The sequence below is a fragment of the Mesoplodon densirostris genome, chromosome 8 (assembly GCF_025265405.1).
Source record: "Mesoplodon densirostris isolate mMesDen1 chromosome 8, mMesDen1 primary haplotype, whole genome shotgun sequence".
In the NCBI taxonomy this organism is placed as follows: Eukaryota; Metazoa; Chordata; class Mammalia; order Artiodactyla; family Ziphiidae; genus Mesoplodon; species Mesoplodon densirostris.
In genome coordinates this window covers 79,861,917-79,885,932 of record NC_082668.1, presented here as the reverse complement: position 1 = coordinate 79,885,932, position 24,016 = coordinate 79,861,917, and the positions used below count along the sequence as shown (strand labels likewise).

Sequence of the window (24,016 nt, the reverse complement as noted above, 5' to 3'; positions counted from 1 at the left end):
GTGTCTCTACCCAGAGCTAACCATTTGGCACTTAATACATACTTTTTAAAAAAAATTTATTTATTTATAGCTGTGTTGGGTCTTTGTTTCTGGGCGAGGGCTTTCTCTAGTTGTGGCAAGTGGGGGCCACTCCTCATCGCGGTGCGCGGGCCTCTCACTATCGCGGCCTCTCTTGTTGCGGAGCACATGCTCCAGACGCGCAGGCTCAGTAATTGTGGCTCACGGGGCTAGTTGCTCCCCGGCATGTGGGATCTTCCCAGACCAGGGCTCGAACACGTGTCCCCTGCATTGGCAGGCAGATTCTCAACCACCGCACCACCAGGGAAGCCCAATACATACTTTCTGTTGGAGCTAATGAATAGGCATTTTGTCCAGTTCACATGGCTAAATGACCTTGCCTTGATATCACTGAATGGTATCTCCAATAGAATGTCAGCCCGCAACAACAAGGCAGTGGGGTGAAGGAAAAGACAGATACTATCTTCCTCTGAGATATTGGGGGAAGAAATTTTCCCTTAACTCCCTTATTTATCAGAGCCAGATAGCTCAGCTGTTCCTCTGAAACTGTCAGGCTTTCTCACATTGCTGCCTCTGAACTGATGGATGGGGATTGATGGATCTTGCTTACCAAATGTGCGTTGTGGCAAGACACAACTTTATTTAAAATACCATTAAGATGCAAACATATTATAGCTACTCTGAAGGCCTTCTCTTACAACATGAATTATTCAAACAGCTTCTTAATAATTGCATTGATTTCCACAGTTAAAAACAGATCAGATTATGGAATCTGTTCAATACCACTTAAATGTTTATAGATGTTAGAGTTGACAAAGACCTTTTAGATACTGATAATTCCTTTCACTAGGTCGGAATGCTAGAGATTTGGCATTACTAGTAATGCTCTGTGATTGTTTTTAATAAATCAGGAGCACTGTAACAGCAGCCATTAAGGTCTTCATTCTTATTCCATTTTATTCCCAGAGTCATTGCCTGAAAATCTAGTTATGCTAAAAATCTGAGCCAAAACTTTTACATTTATATTGATCAGAAGCTTTTATGTTTCTTTTGCAAAGATCAATATAGTAAACATGCCTTAACCTGCCTGTATTGATGCACGTATTTTAAAAATCTATGAATATTTATTGTGATAAAATCCAACAAGATTGCAGCTTCTCAGATGCTTTTAGTACCCTATGAAAGAGGGGCAAGTTAACTAGTATGAAAAGAAATTATAGGTGAAGCAAAAATTAGATCTTATGTTCTTTTTGATTTTCCCCTTATATGGAAGTTTCTGGGAAGATGATTTCTGTAGTGTTTTTGTCTGTGTGGACTGCCACAACAAGATACCATAGACTGGGTGGCTTAAAAACCAGAAATTAATTTTCCCACAGTTCTTAGAGGCTGCAAGTCAGAGGTCAGGGTGCTAGCATGGTTGGGTTCTGGCGAGAGCTCTTTTCTTTTTCTTTTTAAAATTTATTTTATTGAAGTACAATTGATTTACAATGTTGTGTTAGTTTGTGGTCTACAGCAAAGTGATTCAGTTTCATATATATATATATATATATATATATATATATATATATATTCTTTTTCATATTCTTTTCCATTGTGGTTTATTACAGGATATTTAATATAGTTCCCTGTGCTATATAGTAGGACCTTGTTGTTTATCCATTCTATATATAATAGTTTGCATCTGCTAATCCCAAACTCCCAATCCATTCCTCTACCACCCCCCTCCCCCTTGGTAACCACAAATCTGTCTATGGCTGTGAGTCTGTTTCTGTTTCATAGATAAGGTCATTTGTGTCATATTTTTAAGTTATACATGTAAGTGATATCATATGGTATTTGTCTTTCTCTTTCTGACTTACTTTGCTTAGTATGATAATCTCTAGGTCCATCCATGTTGCTGCAAATGATATTATTTCATTCTTTTTTATGGCTGAGTAATATTCCATTGTGTACATGTACCACATATTTATCCATTCATCTGTCAATGGACATTTAGGTTGTTTCTATGTCTTGGCTATTGTGAATAGTAGAGTTCTTTTCTTGATGTGCAGATGACTGCCTTCTTGCTATGAGCTCTCATGGTCAATCCTTGGTGCTCACAAGGCATGGAGAATAAAGCCATCAATCCTATTGGATTAGGATCCCACCTTTATAACCTCATTTAACCTTAATTTCTCCCTAAAAGCCCTATCTCTGAATATAATCACATTGGAAGTTAGGGCTTCAATATAAGAATTTTGGGGGGACAAAATTCATTCCACAGCACATAGGCAGTGGACCCTGGAGTCAGATTGCTTGCATTTAAATGTGACCTGGAGCAAGTTACTTAACCCTCTCTGTTTCTCAGTTTTGTATAAACTGAGGATAAAGAGTGATGATTTCATAGCTTTATCATGTTGAATAAATGAGTTAAAACATGAAAAGTACTTAATGCGTGGCATATACTAAACATTCAATAAATGTTAGCTATTATTATTGAATATCTAACTAGGTATTTATGTCTCAGCTAATAAGACTTTTGTGATTTTATATATGTATTATCCATGTATTCATGTTTACATATCAAATGATTACTAGCACTGGAAAGTCAAAGCATGCCTTGAAAATTTTCCTTCTGAAATTTGATAAATACTTAACTATAAGAGAATAAAGTATATTTTATTTTATAAAATTCTTATAAAGAAGTTGTTCCCATCAGTGTTGATCTAGTCACCCCCTTTCTCCCTGTCTTATCCCGTCTGCCAGCGCTGGAGAATGCTCTGCAAACAGACTCAGGACCTTCTCTGTCTATAACCTAAAGATTTCAAGATGACACTGTAAAAACAAATAGCAAGGGTGGAGTAACTTTCCTAGTGACTGAAAAAGGAATTCTTTACTTTTCCTATTTTTCCACTTAAATCTTTTACACACACACACATACACACACATGTACTCACTTTCCTACACGTACAATAAAAAACAGAACACATGGTTGTATACCTTATTGTTGTGGAAATCAAGAAACTTCATCCATAACAAGAAATTCGATAATCTTTGGATTACCCTAAAGGGAGTTAGGGGTAAAAGCATCCCCATTTAGTTATTGTCTTGGAAAGCTAAACAGAAGACAATTGACAACTTACCAGTAGCTCTACAGGTAATATACGGTTGCCTAATTCATTGGCTAATATTCCATTTCCTGTGTTAGACTGAACACTGACTGGAATTTGAATTGAGTTAAAAGTGTAGAGAAAGTGCACTTAATTGATTCTCAAATAATAAATTATTTTTTAAGATGTGCAACACATGCCATCAGACACTCTCCAATCCTTCCTGACTCTTTCTGAGTCTAGAGAAGGAGCTATGTTTTCTGTCAGTATCAGTCATTTCTATTTGGCAAGTAGGCTTAAAAGAAAAAAAAAAGGAAGGAGAAAAAGCATGAAAGACAATGCCCATGAGTTCTCTTTGCCCCCTTCCTAGCAAGCAGTTCTCTCTTCCTGCCTTCTGAGTCCATGTTGCAGGCGTTGGACGTATAGCTTCCCTCCCTCTCCCATTTTGAGTCCATGAACAAGTCATGGATATATTACACTTATAAACGTTTCGTTCTAGACAGTTGTACTTATGAGTCAAATTATAAGACTTTCACTAAAATTGGAAACCTAAGAGTCTTTTTATATCTGAGGTCCTGCTTTAAAAAAAATTAAAGTGAAATATTTATGTAGTGCAATCTCTAGCTGCTGTAGGATGTACAGTTTAAGTGATCTATCTTTGTAATACTTTTCAGTGTTAGGATGGCCAGTTCTACTAGAATACTGAATGCAGTAGAAAATAAAATCAGCGTGGTATGGGCATGTACCACTTATATGCAAATTAAGGCATTTATAAATTATTTTTCATATGTACTGGGATGCAACTATTTTGCAAACTATGGTCAAATATAGTATCAAGAAACAGTCCTTTTGGGGGAAGAAAGTGAACTTTCACACCTATCTCTGTACTACAGAATTAATTTGAACTGAATCGTAGACCCAAATATAAACTCAGAACCATAAATCTTCTAGAAGACATGGGAGGATGTCTTTGTGACCTCATAGTATGCAAAGGTTTCTTGGATACCACACAAAAAAGCACATCATAAACTTTAAAAATTGATTAATTGGATGACATCAAAATTAAACATTTTTGTTCACCAAAATATACCTTTAAGAAAATGAATAGACAAGTACCACCTGGGAGAATATTTGCAACACATATATCTGACAAAGGACTTAAAAATACAAAACACATAGAGAATTTGTACAAATCTATAAGAAAAAGGCAACCCAATTAAAGACTCGAACAGGTATTGCACAAATTAAGATACATGAATGGCCAGTAAGCTCAAAAAAGTTGATCAACATTGTCAGATGTCAGGGAAATACAAATTATAGCCACAATGAGATGCTATTTCACATCCACTGGAATAGCTGAAGTATAGTAGACTGCCAGTGCCAAATGTGGGGGAGGATATGGAATACCTGGAATTCTCAGTCAATCGTGGGAGTATAAAAAGGTCTAACCACATTGGAGAACTGTTGGACAGTTTCTTACTACTTTAAACAGACATTATATGACCTAGCAGTTCCACTCCTAGGTATTTACCAATGAGAAATAATAATATATGCCTACAGAAAGAATTGCATAAAAATCTTTGTAGCAGGCTGATTCATAAGGCCAAATGCTAGAAACAATCCAAATGTCTGTGGAAAATGGATAAACAAATTCCTTTATAATGGAATACTACACATCAATAAAAAACACTACTGATTTAAGCAACAATACTGGTGAATCTCAAAAACATGCTGAATGAAAGAAGCCTGTTGCAAAAAAAAAAGCCTATTCTATGATTTCATTTACATGAAATCCAAATACGGGCAAATCTAACCTATGGTGATGGACTTCAGATAGTGGATGGAGAGGGAGGTTGACAGGAAAGGGGCATGATGGAACTCCTGAGGGATGGAAATGACCTATGTCTTGTTTTGAATGGTGGTTATGCCATTGTATAGAGTTGTCAGAACTCACGCACTAAACATTTAAGATCTGTGTATTATATCTCAATTTTGTTAAAAAAAAAAAAAGAAGAATCTGTCTTCCTCTGTCAAAACTTTTGCAGGCAGACGAATAATCCAAGATGGGAGCCTAGAGAATGTGAGAAAAGTTATATGTGAGATTTCTTGGAAGAAGAAGAAGCAGTTGGCTGCCTCCAATGTGTACAAATATGTCTGTGCTACAAGAATCCCTCAAAAGAATGTTAGACAGGAGGACCTGGAGTCAACAACCTACTGAGGAAATGGAAAGCGCAGCTTTAGGGACATCACTGAAAAGGCCATTTTAGCGTGAACAGATTTTGGTGAGGGGGGGGAGTGGGGGAAGGGGGGTTTGCCAGCAGTAAAGATGGCGACTTTCGTGCTTCACCTAGAGGGGAAGGTGGTACATGGGGATCCCTCCAAGGATACTTCAGGTGTTCCTCGGCTTGGGAGTCAACTGACTGAAAGACCAGTTAGTCAGTCTACCTTGAAGGTGGAGCTGAGGCATCCATCCTAAAGTCAGGGAAGCCGCATTGGTTTTAGGTGTCAGAACTGTCCCTTAGACGTGGTTTCTTAAGGCCAGGAATGTTGGGTGCCCTCTCAGGGAGGAGACCAGATCCATCTGGTCAACCTTCCTGACGGAGAAGGTGAATCTATTTATGTTCCCAGTTACCAAAGAGCATTGATCCTCCAAAGATTGCCTTTCATCTGCATAAACAATGGGTTTTATATAACTTGATTCCCCTATGGAATCCCTTAAAATGATCTCAAAGAGTATTCTTGACTTCTAAATGCTTTGAATGCTGCTGAAAAGCATAAAGGACTTGATGGGGATTCAGAGAGGGCATCAACATTAAAGTAACTTCTTCTTTTCCTACAATGGTAGGAACAGCAGGAACCTAAGGCATTTCTTATCTCTTGTCCAGGTCCTGTCAAAAATCTCATCTGATCACAGTAGTAAAAGTGGTATGAACAGGGTGATTCTCCTGCGTTTTTGGAGTCAGGCTCTTGCAAACTGTTTTCGAGAAGTTTATCCTTAATCCCTTAAATAGAGAAGTATGTAGTATTGCTATAATTGGAAGTTTGTTTTAGAAAAACTGGGAAGTATGACTTGAGTCCCTTAATAATCAGTGCCTCTGATTTTTCCTGAATGACAGAAATGTATATTGCATGTGATACAGGCTGTTCCTTTGTACCCATAGCCGTCACAGTTTGAATACTTCTCATGTTGTGTGTTCTAAAGATGCAAAAATGTTGTGAGACGATGTCCATCAAACACTTGGGAGATTGACTCAGAAAGAAGCATCATATTCATGAACTGCCTTCATATGGTTATAGGCATTTCAAGATTTGTTTTGTCAGCCACAAAATTGGCCATATTTCAGCATCTGTAACTCCTGCACTTACTGATGATAGAAAGATGAAGATTCTGTGAAGTGAGTACTGGATTGGAGTGCTGGCATTTCTGACAGAACTGACAGTTTTTCACATTGACTGAGGCATTAGGTAGACTTTGCTTTCTGGATTATATATCGCTTTATTATGGATTATATACCTTTCTTGCTAATTGTGCTAAACTGGGGGCAACTGCAAGAGAAGTGAGAATAGTCCATGCTTTGCACCCGCCCCTCCCCCAGAGGACTTTTAGAAGGGCTCAGGTGGGAGCCACAAACTAGACAAAAAACTAAGGAGGTGGCAGTGGTAGAGCTGAATCAGGTGTCACTAAGGGTAACCATGAAGGTCTGGGCTGATAGCCTTTTGGATAGTAGTTGCCAGCCTGCTGTTCTATTTTTGAGTAATTTTTTTCCCCTGAACATCACTCAGGGTTCAGTCTCGGTGGATTGGGAATGCTAAAGCAGGTTTTCCCTTGGAGAGTGTCCCCTTTAACACTTTAGACTCCTCCAGCTATTCAGGTTTGTTTTCATGTCACTCATATTTATTTTGTCTATTAAAAATATTTTCCCAGCATCATTTCATTCCAGGGAAACGAAACAGTCTCCTCCACAATCGAACAAGATTAATGTGCAAACTTAGCATTTATCTACTTATGCTTTGCAATGATTTAAAGTTCTTATCCTATCGTTGAATTAAATATTCATGGTAAAAAAGAAAGGGCAAGAAATAGAGTGACGGCAGGGGTGAAATTCTAGGATGTACTTCAGAGACAGACAGCCGGCTGCTTGATTTCAGTTAATCTGGCTATTTTTCTTCATTACCCTTCAAAGTTCAGTTGAAAGGCCTTAGCTGAGGATTCTTTTGCTAAACACATTCTTTCAGATGAGTGTTAAAATGTATGCTATAGTTTTCCAGGAACCCAATACTCTGTTAGCTCCCATTTTATTTTACCTTCTTTTTGTTAGTGGTGGTAATAAGCATGAGACCAATGTAGCAGGAAACCATGGGGATGAGCTTTCTCTTTGCGTGAGCCTTTTCCATGGTAGTAATACCCTCAGAGATGCTCACATTCAGTCATGTTTGAGCTTGGGTGAAAATGGTCAACTATACTTTCGAGTTATTCCCTTTATTCAGAATAAAAAGTAGAGGAAGCGAGTTTGGTAATGAAGTATGGAAGAGATAACTTAATAACTCAGCCCAAAACTGCATAGCTTAAAACAACAGTAATTTATTTTTTCTCATGATTCTGTGGCACAGGAATTTGGACAGGGTTGGCGGCTCTACATGCTGTCAGCTGAGGTGGGGCACTGGGCTGTATGCAGCTGGTGGCTGCGATGGGCTGGAAGGTTGTGGAGGTTTCACTTTTAAGAGCCAGCGCCTCTTGCTTTGCTCTTATTCTTTCTTCTCCACCTGGGTAGCTTGGCCTCTCTCACAGGACATAGTCTCAAGGTAGTTGGACTTCGCTCACATGGAGGCTCGCTTCCAAGAGGCAAGGTGGAAGCTGCCAGGAACAGCATCACTTCCACCACATTTTGTTGGTCAAGTTACATGTCAGCCCAGATTCTAGATGAAGCGGGACAGACTGCACCTCTTGATGGGTGGAGTGGCACTTGAGTACAGGAAGGCGAGGAATTGATGGTGGCTGTTTGGAGATTATCTGTACAGTTATTTACCTATGTAACTTAAAGAGAAGGGACAATTTTAGAAAAATGGCTAATTTTATTTGTTCCAGTAAGGTGGACTGCTATGATGAAGATTATGAAAGCTTTCTTGACGGGTTGTTTCATAGAGATGACTTTATAAATCCAATAATGTTGATTGAAACTCCTCCCCCACCCCTGCATCCCCCTTAATTTGTCAGTGCTCATTAAGTAATAACTTGACTGTGTGATGGAACATTTATTTACACACTGTAACTAAAACCTTGGGATGCTGTAATGAATGAATTCTTGATTCTTAGGAAATTTGGACAAAGAAGTTCAACTTAGTCTAGATCTGAAAATAATTCCAGATTTCCCATTATTGTACTCCAATGGACCTTAACTCTTCTTGGTTTTCCTCCTACTTCTGGAGGAGTAGCATATGTCCATTTTCTCACAGCCAGAGATGATCTCGAAAATAAGTGCCTGTTTTAGAAGAAAAACTAAGGCTACACTTCTAATATAAAAATCCTCCCAAATATAAAGATTAGTCTACAGCTTGGTGAATGTAAAAATCTGTTCCCATTGCACTCCAATTATTAGACAGTAAAATGTATTGCATGATTATTGTGTACTAAATATTCTGAAGAAAGGGTCATAGAATAGGTGTAATAGGATTGATGTTCTTGTCAATTTGGCAAGTCACTCAACTCGGAGCCTTTTTCTTTTAATCCCAGTTCTTTCTTTTATTTTTTATGATTTAAAAAAATTGAAGTATAGTTAATCTACAATATTGTGTTAGTTTCCGATGTGTATTATTTTTCAGATTCTTTTCCATTATAGGTTATTACAATATATTGAATATAGTTCCCTGTGCTATATAGGAGGACCTTGTTGTTCATCTATTTCATATATAGTAGTGTGTATATGTTAATCTCAAACTCCTAATTTATCTCTCCCCCCCACCATCCCCACTATCCCCTATGGTAACCATAAGTTTGTTTTCTATTTCTGTGAGTCTATTTCTGTTTTGTAAATTAGTTGACTTATATCATTTTTTAAGGTCCACATATAAGTGATATCATATGATATTTGTCTTCCTCTGTCTGACTTATTTCACTTAATATGATAATCTCTAGGTCCACCCATGTTGCTGCAAATGGCATTATTGCATTCTTTTTTTAATGGCTGAGTAATATTCCATTGTGTATATATACCACATCTTCTTTATCCATTCACCTATTGATGGACATTTAGGTTGCTTCCATGTCTTGGCTATTGTAAATAGTGCTGCAGTGAACATTGGGGTGCATGTATCTTTTAGAATTAGAGTTTTCTCCAGATATGTAAGTCTTTTTCTTAATCTATAAAATGAGGAGAATAATTCCTACTCTGCCTTCCTCAGAGAGTGTGAGATTTAAATGAATAAGAGTATTCAGGGCCACACATAAAGTATGATAACTGGTGATAAAAGAAGTGTTGGGATACCAAAAAATGAGAAAGAACTCAATTTAGAAAATATATGTATATAATATATATATGTGTATTCCCTCCAAGGGGCTCAAGTCTCATTAGAGAGCATTTCCAGTAGAATATCTAGTTAAAGCATAGAAATAGTTTAAGATAAACCCAATGATTTCCAGAGAGAGTTAGCAAGACCCTTTTTTTTTTCATTCTGTCTCACTGTTCTAGCTATGTAGAAAGTTTGGGTCAGGCTAAACTGCCCTAGCCAGAATACCAGTCCCTTTAAATGTTTAATTCCTTTTAAAAGCTGGGTAACATGGCAGAACATTAACTACAGGAATCAGGACTGGGCTTGTCCTTTCTGCCCTGACATTCTATGATTTCTGCCCTTCCTTGACAGTACTTTTACTTATATATGGTTAAAGATCCTTTTCATGATCAATTTAATAAGGATTTTAAAAGATCATCAGAGGGCTTCCCTGGTGGCGCAGTGGTTGAGAGTCCGCCTGCTGATGCAGGGGACACGGGTTCGTGCCCCGGTCCGGGAAGATCCCACATGCCGTGGAGCGGCTGGGCCCGTGAGCCATGGCCACTGAGCCTGCGCATCCGGAGCCTGTGCTCCGCAATGGGGGAGGCCACAACAGTGAGAGGCCCGCGTACCACACACACACACAAAAATAAATAAATAAAAATAATAAAAGATCATCAGATAATCATCAGATAAAAATAATTCTAGATTCCTGCTGGCCATAAAATAGTTGCCACATTTAACTGATGGTATATAGGCATACTTCATTTTGTTGCACTTGGCTTTACTGCACTCTACAGATATTGTGCTTTTTACAACTCGAAGGTTTGTGGCACCTCTGCACAGAGCAAGCCAATTTTCCAACAGCATTTTTCTCACTTCGTGTCTCTGTGTCACATTTTGATAATTCTTGCAATATTTCTAACTTTTTCATTATTATTATATTGTTATGGTGACCTGTGATGTGTGATCTTTGATGTTATTATTATAATTGTTTTGGGGCACCAAGAACCATGCCCATGTAAGATGGCAAACTTAATCGTGTGTGTGATCTGCCTGCCCCACCAACCAGCTGTTCCCTTATCTCTCTCCCTTTCCTCGGGCCTCCCTATAACCTGACATAAAACAATTTTGAAATTAGGCCAATTAATAACCCTGCAATGACCTCTAAGTGTTCAAGGGAAAGAAAGTGTCACACATCTCTTATATTAAGTCAAAAACTGGAAATGATCAAGCTTAGTGAGGAAGGCATGTCATAAGCCAAGATAGGGCGAAAGTTGGCCTCTTGTGCCAAACAGTTAGCCACATTGTGAATGTAAAGAAAAGTTCTTGAAGGAAATTAAAAGTGCTACTGCAGTTAACACATAGATGATAAGAAAGCAAACATCCTTATTGCAGTTATAGTGAAAGTTTTAGTGGTCTGGACAGAAGATCGAACCAGCAACACCATTCCCTTAAGCCAAAGACTAATGCAGAGCAAGGCTAACTCTCTTCAATTCTGTAAAGGCTGAGAGAGGTAAGGAAGCTGCTGAAGAAAATTTGAAGCTGGCAGAGGTTGTTTCATGAGGTTGAAGGAAAGAAGCCATCTCCATAACATCAAAGTGCAAGGTGAAGCAGAAAGTGCTAATGTAGAAGTTGTAGCAAGTTATCCAGAAGGTCTAGCTAAGATAATTAATGAAGATGGCTACACTAAACAGATTTTTCAGTGTACACAAAACAGCCTTTTATTGGAAAAAGGTGCCATCTAGGACTTTCATAGCTAGAGAGGAGAAGTCAATGCCTGGCTTCAAAGCTTCAAAAGACAGTCTGACTCTGTTGTTAGGAGCTAATGCAGCTGGTGATTTTAAGTTGAAGCCAGTGATCATTTACCATTTTGAAAATCCTCTCATAAGAATTATGCTGTATCTACTCTGCATATGCTCTATAAATGGAACAACAAAGCCCGGATGACAGCACATCTGTTTACGACATGGTCTACTGAATATGTTAAGCCCACTGTTGAGACCTACTGCTCAGAAGAAAAGACTCCTTTCAAAGTAGTACTACTCATTGACAGTGTCCCTGTCACCCAAGAGCTTTGATGGAGATGTGCAATGAAGTTAATGTTGTTTTCATGCCTGCTAGCACAACATCCATTCTGCAGCCCATGGATCAAGGAGTAATTACTTAAGAAAAACATTTTGTAAGGCTATAGCTGCCATAGTGATTTTTCTGATGGATATGGGCAAAGTCAATTGAAAACCTTCTGGAAAGGATTCACCATTCTAGCTACCATTAAGAACATTAGTGATTCATGGGAAGAGGTCAAAATATCCACATTAACAGGAGGTTGGAAGAAGTTGATTCCAACACTCATGGATGACTTGGAGGGGCTCAAGACCTCAGTAGAGGAAGTAACTGCAAATGTGGTAGAAGTAGAAAGAAAACCAGAAGAAGTGGAGCCTGAAGATGTGTCTGAATTGCTGCAATCCCATGATAAAATTTTAATTGATAAGGAGTTGTTTCTTATGGATGAGCAAGGAAAGTGGTTTCTTGAGATGGAATCTACTCCTGGTGAAGATGCTATAAGGATTGTTGAAATGACAACAAAGGATTTAGAATATTAATAGTTGATAAAGCCGCAAGGTTTGGGAGGGTTGACTCCCATTTTGAAGGAAGTTCTACTATGGGTAAAGTGCTACCAAACAGCATTGCATGCTATAGAGAAGTCATTTGTGAAAGGAAGAGCCAACCGATGTGGCAGACTTCATTGTTATCTTATTTTAAGAAATTGCCACAGTCACCCCAAACTTCAGCAACCACCACCCTGATCAGTCAGCAGCCATCAACATCGAGGCAAGACCCTCCACCAGCAAAAAGATTAGGACTCACTGAAGGCTCAGACGATGGTTAGCATTTGTTAGCAATGGAGCGTTTTTAAAATAAGGTATGTACATTGGTGTTTTAGACATAATGATATTGCACATTTAATAGACTACTGGATAGTGTAAATACAACCTTTATATGCACTGGAATATTTGCTTTATTGTGGTGGTCTGGAGCCAAACTTGCAGTATCTCCAAGGTACGCGTGTACAATGGTTTGCTTCTTCTTTTTTCAGGGATCCAGTAAATTATAGGCCTGTGCTGTCGAATATGGTAGCCACTAGCCACATGGGACTATTTTCATTTAAATTTAAGTTAATTAAAATAAAAAATTCAGCTCCTCAGTCAACACTCAGCCATATTTCAAGTGCTCACCAGCTACCGTATTAGACAGTACAGATGTACAACATTTTCATCATTACAGAAGATTCTAATGGCTGGCACTATTACAGACTATTTTCTAACCCATTTGTTGCTGTTTTTTCTTCCTGCTATCTCCCTCAAAGTCTTGCTCTTTCATGCTTGTTTGTTTCGGGTGAGCAATGGGAAAAAAAGAGATCAAACTCCTGTCCAATGTTTCTGTGTTTTAGTAGTGTTGATGAAATAGCTGGTAACTGAATGAGCTGAAACTATTGACTGGAATAAGATTTCAGAAATATCTGTGAATTTAATTTATATGTATCGCCCAAAGAAGTGGTATAGAGGTGGCCATATTTGGTTTTTAAATGGACTAGTATCATGTCTTCGCTAAACACTTCTCATGAGCTAGTGACTACACTTTTCCTGTTGAGTGTTGTTTTATTACCTCTAAAATTTTTGTTTTATTACAAACTCCTTTAGTGAGTGAAAATTAGGCCACTATGCTCATATCTAGGCCTTTTCTCAGTTTAAACAAAATTTCTGATCCGAGATATGTTCGGATCTTGATATATGGCAGTTAAAATATTGACTTTAAACAAAGAGGTCATAAAAAATATGTGATTAAAATGATTAGGAGTTGAGTCCTTATCACATAACACAAAGTAAATGAGGGTTGCATAATTCTGTACTTAAGAGGTGCAGCTCCATTGCACAGGCATGTTCCTAGATATTCCAGACTGCTTTTAAATTATAGTGCTTCGTGTTGAGAGATTGATATTAAAATATACTTGGGAATTAAAATTCACTTATGATGAATAGTTGTCTAAAAAGCTTTAAGATAACACCGTGGAGACATGTTAAAAAAGAAGTCTTCAAAGCCAAGCCACATTTCTTCAGATCAGAACCAGAAACATTTGTGTAAGCAGTATATTTACCAAATGGATCTCCAGTAATGGAAGCCCATTTTTCACTTTAACATTGATGTAATTTATGCAAAGACAGGCAACAAAAGTATACCTTCTTGTTGCTTAATGTTTCCTACATGGACCAAATTTCGGTCATTTTTTTATTGTGAAACTAAAAATAAAGTTTGCTGCTGAAAACTTGAATTCTGTGAACAGGCTCGTTTTAAGCATATTTTCCTATCTTCATATCCAAACCAGTGAGAATAGGTACTTACCCAGGAGATTCAGTCAGTTAGCCTGTAGCCATGAACCCCAGAAGGGAAGAGTAGTTCATCGCTCATCTAGTTGGACTTCCTACCTGATGTGAATTGCTTGAGGATTGGGTAATGAGGGTCATGTCCCAGGTGTGAACCAGCTTTGTTCTAGGCAGCTGGGCAGGCTCCTTAGTGGCATATCTTTCCAGAATTCCAAATCATTAAATGAGATGCTTCTTTCTGAGTCGCTGTGTCATGACACACCAGTGAGTCACAAAGATTTCCCTGCGGTGTTGCAGCAAGCCTAGCTTTCCCCAAAGCTCTGCTTCCTTCTTGGACACATTGCCACCAGGCTACCAGCATGGCCTGCACATTCTGTCCCCAGTCCCAAGGGTTTTACATTCTTTATGTCTGGATTTAGCTAAAGTCTTTTCTTGGCTAGGGTTGGTTTGCAGTTCTTAATCTGAATTCCTCCACCCATGCCAAGTTGTTCTTGCAAGGGGTTAAGCCAGTCTCTGCACATAGGTCTAACAGTTTATCGTTCAAAATGACATTTCTTTGAGTTACTCATTGCCAGTGTCCTATGAAACCACCATTTCTTTTATTTCCTAGAACTGGGAAGGAATTTGAGACACCAGGTGAAAAGGAAGAGTGAAGAAAGAAAAGTGTGGGGATGACAAACGTTTGTGAACTTTACTGTTTCTTATGGGCCAGAAAAACACATTTGTGTCAGCCTTGCCCATTCCTACAAGCCCTTTCAGAATGGTTTCCACAGTTTTCTGTAGTCACTCTGTGGTCAGTCTCCTCCCTGTTCTCCTACTGTGTATTGTTTAGATCTCCGCCATATTGCTACTGATGAGGTTCTGCTTTGTCACTTGGTCATTTGTGCATGTCTCTTATTGAAATAGTCACATTCTTCTTTGTATCTTCAGAAGCACCTATAATATAATATGATATAATATAGTATAATATACAACATAAAATAACAATATATAAGTTTATACATAGGTATATATTTTTTAAGTTCCTTAAATATAACAGATTCATATTCAATACATAGTATTGAGTGCTTACTCTACATTGTATAAGACACTGGTGAAAAAACAATGAACAAAACAGGTGTGACCCCTTCTCTCAAGGAGCTTCCATCAGAGCATGGACATTAAATAATAATTTAAATTGCAACTTGATGAGTCCAGAAAAGGAGATGTACAGTGTGCTCTGTGTAAGATGATGTAACAGGAGGGCCTAGCCTCTTCCGGCGGTTGCAAGGGGGGATTTTCTGGTAGAAGTGCCGTGTGTGTTGTAAGCTGACACTTGAAGATAAGTAGGAGTTAACCAGGCAGAGGTAGAGGAAGAGCATTCCACGCAGAGGGAACAGCATGTGTAAAGCATGTTGCTGGATAGGTTGCCTTGCAGATATGAAGAACTGAAAGACCAGTATACCTGGAACATAGCGGGTGAGGAAGAGAATGGTGCTAGAGGAGTGGATAGGTATCAAATCTTGCAAGTATTTGTGGGCCATGTGTGGAGGGTTTGGTTCTTTACCCTAAAATCAAGAAATCACCACTGAAGGGTATAAAGCAGAAGATGCTTAATCCACATATTTATTCAATTAAATCCTAACAGCCTTCAGTTTTCGGAACTTACAGTGGCACTCATTGTTCTCATTTGCACTTTTACTGTCTGGGGAAAAGAGGAAGTAGTATGACTTATACAGGTAATTGGAACCTCTCTACCAAAAGATAATAAGATGTCTCCTCAAAAAGAAAGAACTACCAGTCTGGATCTAAAGCTTTTAAAATTTGAATTTTATTCTATCTTAGACATGGACCACTCAGTTTATTCTGAAAACCTGATTTCTAGCAATCATCTTCTTCCCAGTTTATTCTTGGACTCTTGTCTCAGTGAATTAGACCATTCTTGAGTTCTGAGACCGTTCCCCCTGCCGCAATCCCCTGCCCCACCCTGCCCAAACACTTAGCCATTGAAGGGAAAAATCTCAACGGTTTTTCTCTTGCTGGAGCCGTGTGTCCATATCAATCATAAGCAGTCTCATGGAAAAGCAGTCTCATGGAAAGCTTGGAGGAAGGAAAGGAGGGGAAGAGGCATCAAAGGACCTGGGGCTAGGTGCCCAATCATTATTTTGCTGAACTGGAGCTCAAACAGATAGGAGAGTTGCAAAATTTGTGAATGCAGTGAGAATAAGGAAGGCAAGAACTTCTACTTTTTTTTTTTTTTTTGGAGGTATAATTGACCTACAGCACTATGTTAGTTCCAGGTATACAACACAGTGATTCAGTAATTCTATACATGACAAAATGATCACCACAGAAGGTAAGAATTTTTAATGCATGTTCTCAAATTTTAAAATCCAGTTTATTATATTGCTTGAAGATGCCAGTGCTTTGTGCATAGAACCTTTAAATGATTAACGGTTCTTAAACATCGCAACAAAACTAGAGGCGTGCATAAAGAGACATAGGTTCCAAAAGGTTATTTTTTGCGTATTGAATCCTTAAGACTAGTAGAAATGAAAAAAAAATGTTCAGATTAATCAGTTCTTACTAAAAAGAAGCACTGGAGAGAGTAGTTTTTAGTCAATTGCTTGATTATTTGATGATCACTACTATACTAGATACAAAATAGAAAAATAGAGATACAGTGTTTTCTTATGAGAAGCATATCTCTGAAATAATTTTGTATTTGCTTTTAAGCACTCTCAACTCTTGGACAGAGTATTTCACCTCTGACCCAGTTTCCTACTGCATGGTAGGGCTATAGGAGCCTACGGATGTGAAAGGGCTTTTAAAAACTATAGAGCATATACAAATGTATATACTAGTATTATCGTTCCAGTTATCTATTACTGAGGAACAAACCATCCTCAATTTAAAACAATAACTTATTATTTTGCACAATACCCTGGGTTGGCTGGGGTCTGCTGGGTGGCTCCAGGTGACTTTGGGTCACTCATGCAGCTGCATGCAGTTGGGAACTGAACTGTGGATAGAAGGTCTAAGATGAGTGCATTCACGTGCCCCCCAGGTGTCTGGCTCTTGGCTGGAGTGCCTCTGTGCCCTTCCACCTGGCTTCCCGTTCTGCAAGACCTCTCTCTCCATGTGGTCTCTCTACCTGGATGCAGACCAGCCCAGACTTCTTTACGTGGCATTTTGGCTGAAGTCTTCTTAAGTTACTCAGCAATGCTTTTACATTCTTCTGGTCCATTACAGGGCCAACCCACATTCAGTGGGAGGAAAAATAGATTCCAACTCTTGACCAAGGAAAGCAAACTCACATTGGGAAAGCATATGCAGACTGGGAGGGATTGTGGCAGCCATCTTTGGAAAATTCTATGGCAATTATTAGGTAAAGCTTGATAGGTTAAAATATTCTACTCTCAATGAGTAAGCAATTAGAAACAAACTCTTGACCTACACTACTTCCAGAGATTAAAAAATTTTGTCATTTTTAATATGTATGCATAACAACCATCAAATACATTCACAGTAGTTATTCTAGTTGAAGGGGAAAATGTATCCCCTAAAAACCTAATTCCTGATTTAGTCTTATTGTTTAATAACAAAGAAATATACTACAATCATACTTTTTATTGTTTCAGAAGTTAAACGCACTCTACCCGTTTATTGTTACAAAGGGAATTTGGATCTCCCTCTAGTGGCAATAGGTTTTCTTTTCTTTTTTTTCAGAGCTTGCTTGAAACAGTAAGATGGCTGACATATATAACAGAACACAGTTTCAAAAATGACTGGTTTTCACTGAGATGGATGCTTTCTCCTGTGTGAGTTATGGTAGATTCTTTCATTTCTTATGAGAACTGTTCACCTTCCTAAGAAACAGTCATCATATTATATGAAAAAAAAAATTGAAAGGAGACTTCCTGTTAACTTTTAAAGTATAAAAACTGTTCCCATCAGTCAAGGTCTTAAGTGAAAATGATTATATTTTGACAACTAAAATAGCTTGATCCTTCACTGAAAAAATAAATTGGATTTTTAGTTTTTGTCTGAAGAATTATTTTTGGAGCAGATAAATGTATTTAATTGTAAAAATCTGCAGAGAGACAGCAATAGGTAGTTACTGAAATGTGAAGCTTGAGAAATACTAATAGCCAAACCAAAAATAAATAAAATAAATAAATAAATAAAAATAAAAATAGAAGTGCCAAAGCCTTATGCTTTCCTCTAAAATAAAGTTCAAGTTCGGATAGCTATCGCTATCATTGTATAAAAGGAAGCGCCACGTCAAAGGGTGGGAATAGAAAAACAGCTACAGCGGAATTTGTAAATGAGGCTTTGCTATCCTCACCCCACCACCCAGGAGAGTTAATATATGTTCATTAAGTTAGTCTCTTATCTGTCCATTTACAGGCAGAGCTATTCTGATTCTTTAAGAAAGGACATTTTCTGTAATGCTATCAGAAAAGACATTCTTACAAAATGCTATTTTCTCAACTATTTGCTGAAGCTGATCCAAGTTACTTATACTGCATTGTCTTGTGTGGCAGGCTGAAGCTCTCATCCCTCTCTTCTCCTTCCCACAAAGATAGCAGGATGGACAGGGATGGTAGGTAAGAATCCAGAGATTTTTTTTTCTTTTTTAATTTCCAGAAAGTAGAACCTAGGATTTTCAGAAGAATTACAGGATATTTTTTGTTTGGGAGTAAACTATGAACCAGTAAGGTTTCATGAAAATAATTAAACCATCCAATGAAAATTTAGTGTTTCGTTCCAATACCTCTTTTCAGTTCGATGTGTATAGCCAAGTATGTGTCTCTTGTGGTCTCGATTACATCCGGTGTTTTTAGCTGGCAGCATTTCCTCTGTTGAGGCCCCACTTGATTTGCCAGGCTTCATTTCTGTGAATATAAAGAGAGAAAACCAAGTTGTATGAAAGAGTGAAATTTAAGAAAAAATTAAGTGTTAGGATAACATTGATTTTTGAAACAAAAAGTGAGACACTAAATTTGTTATAAACAAACTGGTCCTCTGATTATGAAAAATATATAGGCTACAAAAGTACTTGGAAAGTCTTGTAACCATCTTTTAACCACCCTGTATGTTTTCTTTTGAATATTTATAAAAACCTAATTCAACTAACAAACAGAGACCAAAGAAGCCCCTCCTACGTAGTTAGTTGCACACATCTGGAATAATGAAAGTGAATTTGCAATTCTTAAAATGGTGTTTTCTTCCAGTTCTCATAGAAGTGTTTTTGGAGCAGTGGTCTATACTAACAGCTGTATTCAATCTTGAGTAAAAGTCACTTCCTGAAGAGAATGAAATTCAACTTAACATTCGAGCTTGCCCAGAACGTAATCCTGTGGGGCGGGTGTACTATGTGATTATGAAACTGGACGTGGGCACCCTGCTGAGGTGATTTCTTGTAAATAGTACCCAACAGAAACCGTTAATCAGTGCCAGTGCTTTTAACTGAAGATTTAATCATCTGAAAGCATTGCTTATTCATTGTCAATTAAGACAAAACCATCTTAATTTTCAAGAATTTTATTCTTTGGTATTTTGAAAATATAATTCCCTTCTGAAATTATATTTATATGGAATCTGTATCTTTATCCATCTACACATACTCATATATATAGATATGCATACCTACATATGTTTATATATATTTAGACTTCTCAGGTTTTTTAAATTGCTGTGTCATTCTTGAGTTTCAGACAAATTTTATTTTTGCTTTTTTAAATTCATTGATTCATTCATTTACTGTAGTGAACCTAATTTAAATAGAATTTTTGTTCCTGGCTTCGTAAGATGAGTTGGTTACATATATAGATGTGAGAGGTACAGTTTTAGCTATTTAATATCGATTTTAAAAATATCTTTTAGGTAGGTATTACTGACTTTTACTCTCCTAAATATTGTACTTATTTAAAAGAAAGAAAATGTTGTATAACTTGGATATTGCTCAATCTTAATGGAATCATGGTTTAGATGGAAAAGTTTTAACTGAATCAGTTGTTTTCCTTATGGATCACTCTTTTGTTGTCTAAACAATGAATGCATAGTTTTCAATCAAGACTATCAAATTGAAATAAAGTCTAACACATTAAGCCAGAATTAACAAACAAACATATATAAAAATTCCAGCCTTCTCAATTTGTAGAAATCAAAACCATTTCCCGTTTTACTTTGGTAACAAAGAAGGAGCTAGGCTTTTTTCATTCCTTGACAAAATCTCTAAGTTTCTTTGAAGACCTTTGTTTATAATGGCTTCGTGCATTCTTTTCTTCTTGACATGCTCCCCTCCCCCCAGTGAGATACTAATTAAAGAGAGGCCACTGTGACCCTAGATTGTTTAAAAGTCACCAGGAATAAGGCAGCAGCACAAATCTGGACAGGAAGTGCTCATTCCTAAAATACAACACAACCCTTAAGACCATCTTATCAAAACTCTGTTGGCTTCTAATAGCAAAAGAAAAAAAAATGCTTCCTTTGATTTAAAACATACACATTTAAAACCAAAATAGAATCTCTAAAACTTACTTAGACACCGTATATACAGTTTTTAGAAGAATTTGCAAAAAATAACATTATCTCTTATATATTAGATGACAGTTTAGTTTAGAGACATTGAAATAGATAAACATTAAAAACATATGTTGAGTTTGATGGAGAATAGTCTAATTTGTATGTGGGTTTTGTGTGTGTGTGTGTGTGGGTGGGGAGAGGAGCCTATATCTTGTCATTCCTTTGAAAGAATTTGAGACAGCTCAGATTGTATATGAGAAGCTTGGTTTTCTCATATGCAGGAAGTGGCACCACTTTAATTGGGATGGTAAGAAAGAAGAATATAGTACCAGCTGATCACGTAGGCAATTTTGTTAATACTAAATGATTTGAAAGAAATGGAAATAATTTAGTAACTTAAATAAGCAGGTGGTACTGCCTGACATCAAATTATTTCCCTCTTGAAATGACTTGCTGTTGCTACGTGCTAACTTTCAAGAAGAGTTTCTTATACAACTGTTAGTATTTGTTTAGCAAGATGCTTTTGATTGCACGTAATAGAGACCCACTACTGTTTGTGTTAATTAATGGGGGTGGGATTGTTCTGAGAATATATAGGGGAATCAGAATCTCTGTTATGAGACCAGACCTCAAGGGAACCCAGGAAAGCTGCCTTACCAGGCCTCGGGGTTGGCAGGACCATAGTGGCCATGGGCCTTGTGGAGGCCAACTGGATGATTGTTCTCAGTTCCAGGCACAAATTAAACAGCAGGAGTTTTGAATCTTCCCTCTTGAGCTTCCATCATTTCTGTCTCCCAGTTGCTCTTTGTTTAGCTGCTGAGTCTAGCTCCTTTGCTTCTTGCTATCTACTGGCAGCTCATTCCTCCACTCCTGTGATTCTCAGTGTAGAAAATCCTTGCCCTGTGAGTCACTATTACAAGTGATGATTCCTCTGTCTCATTGTTTCTGCGTCTTCCCAACTTCAGCTTAGTCATGGCCCCTCAGCTGCCTCATGGCCTCCCTGTCTGTGCACAGTACCTGACTGTTTGACTATAGTAGGCTCTCTGTAAGTATTGGTTGAATGAATAGATGAGGCCTGTTGTTAGGGAATTACCATCATCTTCTCTTTTAATCAAAATTTTAAGGAACTAATAAGATAGAAAATAACTAAAAGGCAGGTGGAAGAGAAGTTATTTTGAGAATTTTTAGAGACCTGATCATCTCTCTTTGGGTTAAAAAGAATTCACTGGAGTAGTAGTAAGAAATTATTTGTTTATGCAGGCACTGAAGAAGTGAATGTATTTAAACTTGAGAGTATAGACTATCCCGTTAAAAGAAAGAAGTACCTTTAAAAATCTCCCACTTCATGCTGCGCATTCAAGCAGCTATAGGTACTATCAGGAATGGAGATAATTTAATTTCAGACGTCAGGAAATGAAGCACTCATTTTCTTGACCATATTCCACCCAGGAACCAAGATTAAGGTCTCTAATGTAGGTCTGAAGGCTTCTTTTGGCCTTCAGATCTGAATCTTTATTATTTGTCTGTGAAGAGATGATCAATTCCTGATCTTCTCAAGGCAACCGTCCCCTTTTATGCTTGTTTTTTAAGTCCTCTACCTTCCAGTAGCTGCTCATCTTTTAGCTTTTGGTTGCTCAGGGTAAAAAAATAAACACCAAGACAGAGTTCTCAATTCTTTACTCCATTGCTTGCTTTTTTTTTTTTTTAATATGAAATTGAGGTTCTGAAGTTTATTTTATAAAATCTTTCCTAGATTCTGCCATTTGTATAATAGTATATGAGTAGATGGTAGGCATAATTAGACCCAAATGGGTAATTATGTTTTTCATTTAAAAGTTTTCCTCTAACAACTGGGTTGAAGAAGAACCTGAAGAGCAGCTTAAGATTCAATAAAATAAATTTTTAAAAAAAGAAAAAGATTCAGTTGCTCAGCTTTCCCTGTTAGAGCATGACTATCCAAAGTTGCCAGTTAATGGGGCTTTCATTCCTCCTGCACTTTGGAAATGATCAGCATTCCCAAACACATTTGAGAGTATTTTCCCTCATTAGAGAATAAGTGCTTTTCAGATTCTGAGGACTTTCTGTGTGAAAACAAAAACAAAATAGATAATGAAAGTGCTACATGAGTATAGGGAAAATTTTCTCTTTAATTTTATGAAAATGGTATTTTTTTCTTGGACTCATGTGCCAATAAATTTAAAATAACCTTTGTTTGTAGAGTTGCAACTGTGTGCAAGGCATTGAGCTAGACCCCTAGCTTTTAACAAGCGTATACATTCCAGTGAAATGCACAGATGGCTATAACCAAAGTACACTACAAGTGGCCATAGTAGGGAGCATATAGATTTCAGTGGTAACGAGAGAGAGGTGGCGGGGAGAGAGGGAGAGAGGGAAAGTGAGCACAGTGAATGCTGAGCAGGGAAGCAGAGGCTCGAGGCACTTTGGACTATGGGTCTGGATCCCTGGAGAAAGAAAGAAGAATGCCAAGAAGAAATATATATATATATTTGAGAAAGAACTGAGGAAAGTTCATATAAATAATGTCAGATGATCTCTATGCTATCAGTTAGCAGTGAAGAGTGAGATTTAGAGTTTCAGGAAAAAAAATTAAAGGTTTGGAATTAATTCTGAGGAGGATGGGGTAGGAAGCCACTTGGAAACGAGTAAAGTGAACATTAAGCTTAAGTGATTTTTTGGTGAAGCCAATGAGCATGGTTATGATTTGCAGTCATTAGCAATGCAAGAGGAGGAACAGAAAAGTCTGATGGTGGAAGGTGCTTGTCTGTAAAACAGGACGAAAGGCTGTGGATACTGGATAGTGGAAAGAACAAACTTGGTGTCCCTGATTCGGGGCTCTAGATTAGTTAGGAAGCGAACTGTGGGGAGGAGGTGCTGTTGGTAATGGTGGTGATGGTGTGGCCTGATGGAACCGAGGAATGGAAGGATAAAGAGAATGAAGGGGAAGCTTACATTTTCACATCTGGAATGGGAAGAATAATGGCGGTGTGGGGACTAATGAAACAATGCCTATAAAGTACTTATAACAATGTCTGGCATATATTATGCACTAAAAAATGCTAATACTGTTATCTTTATTAATGAGTGCAGAAGTGATGGAAGAATGGGCATTTCAGGACTTGATGGCATGTAATGGTGTTAGTCACTGAAGTCAAGGAAACATTCAAGTTCTCTTGAAGTGGAGTTCAAGGACCTACCTCTAAGGTTGGGGTTTTAGGTGACATGATATCACCTAGGAAAAGCTCTTAGCTATGTGCAAAATTATCTTTATGTTGAAGGTAAATAAATGATAATAACTGATCTTTGTAATTTAACAAACTGAACTGTCTTATTTTCTTCTTCCCCAAACTCCAGAATGGAGGTATTGTTACCTTTTCCCTTTTTACAGTTAAACAGATTTAGCTGAAGATTGCCAAGTTATCAGGTGGTAGAATTGTCTTTCAAACCCGGAAGTTTTTATTGAAAGCCCCTGCCTCGTCCTCTACTCCATACTACAGACGGCAGTGGCAA

General features: G+C 37.7%; 1 protein-coding gene and 1 long non-coding RNA gene across 9 annotated transcripts in view; one reads left to right on the top strand and one right to left on the bottom strand.

Annotated features, from left to right (window-relative positions):
- RBMS1 (RNA binding motif single stranded interacting protein 1) overlaps nucleotides 1-24,016 on the top strand; it is a 212,241-nt gene that overhangs the window by 45,342 nt on the left and 142,883 nt on the right. The gene's annotated exons all lie outside the window — the stretch shown is intronic.
- LOC132495465 (uncharacterized) lies at nucleotides 14,601-21,318 on the bottom strand. 2 transcript variants are annotated; one of them, XR_009533243.1, is made up of 3 exons: nucleotides 21,146-21,318; nucleotides 18,735-18,855; nucleotides 14,601-14,914 (listed from the first exon to the last, which is right to left on the bottom strand). It is a non-coding gene; the product is annotated as an uncharacterized LOC132495465 (long non-coding RNA). The 2 variants fall into 2 exon arrangements; XR_009533244.1 differs by lacking the exon at nucleotides 21,146-21,318 and adding an exon at nucleotides 19,126-19,219.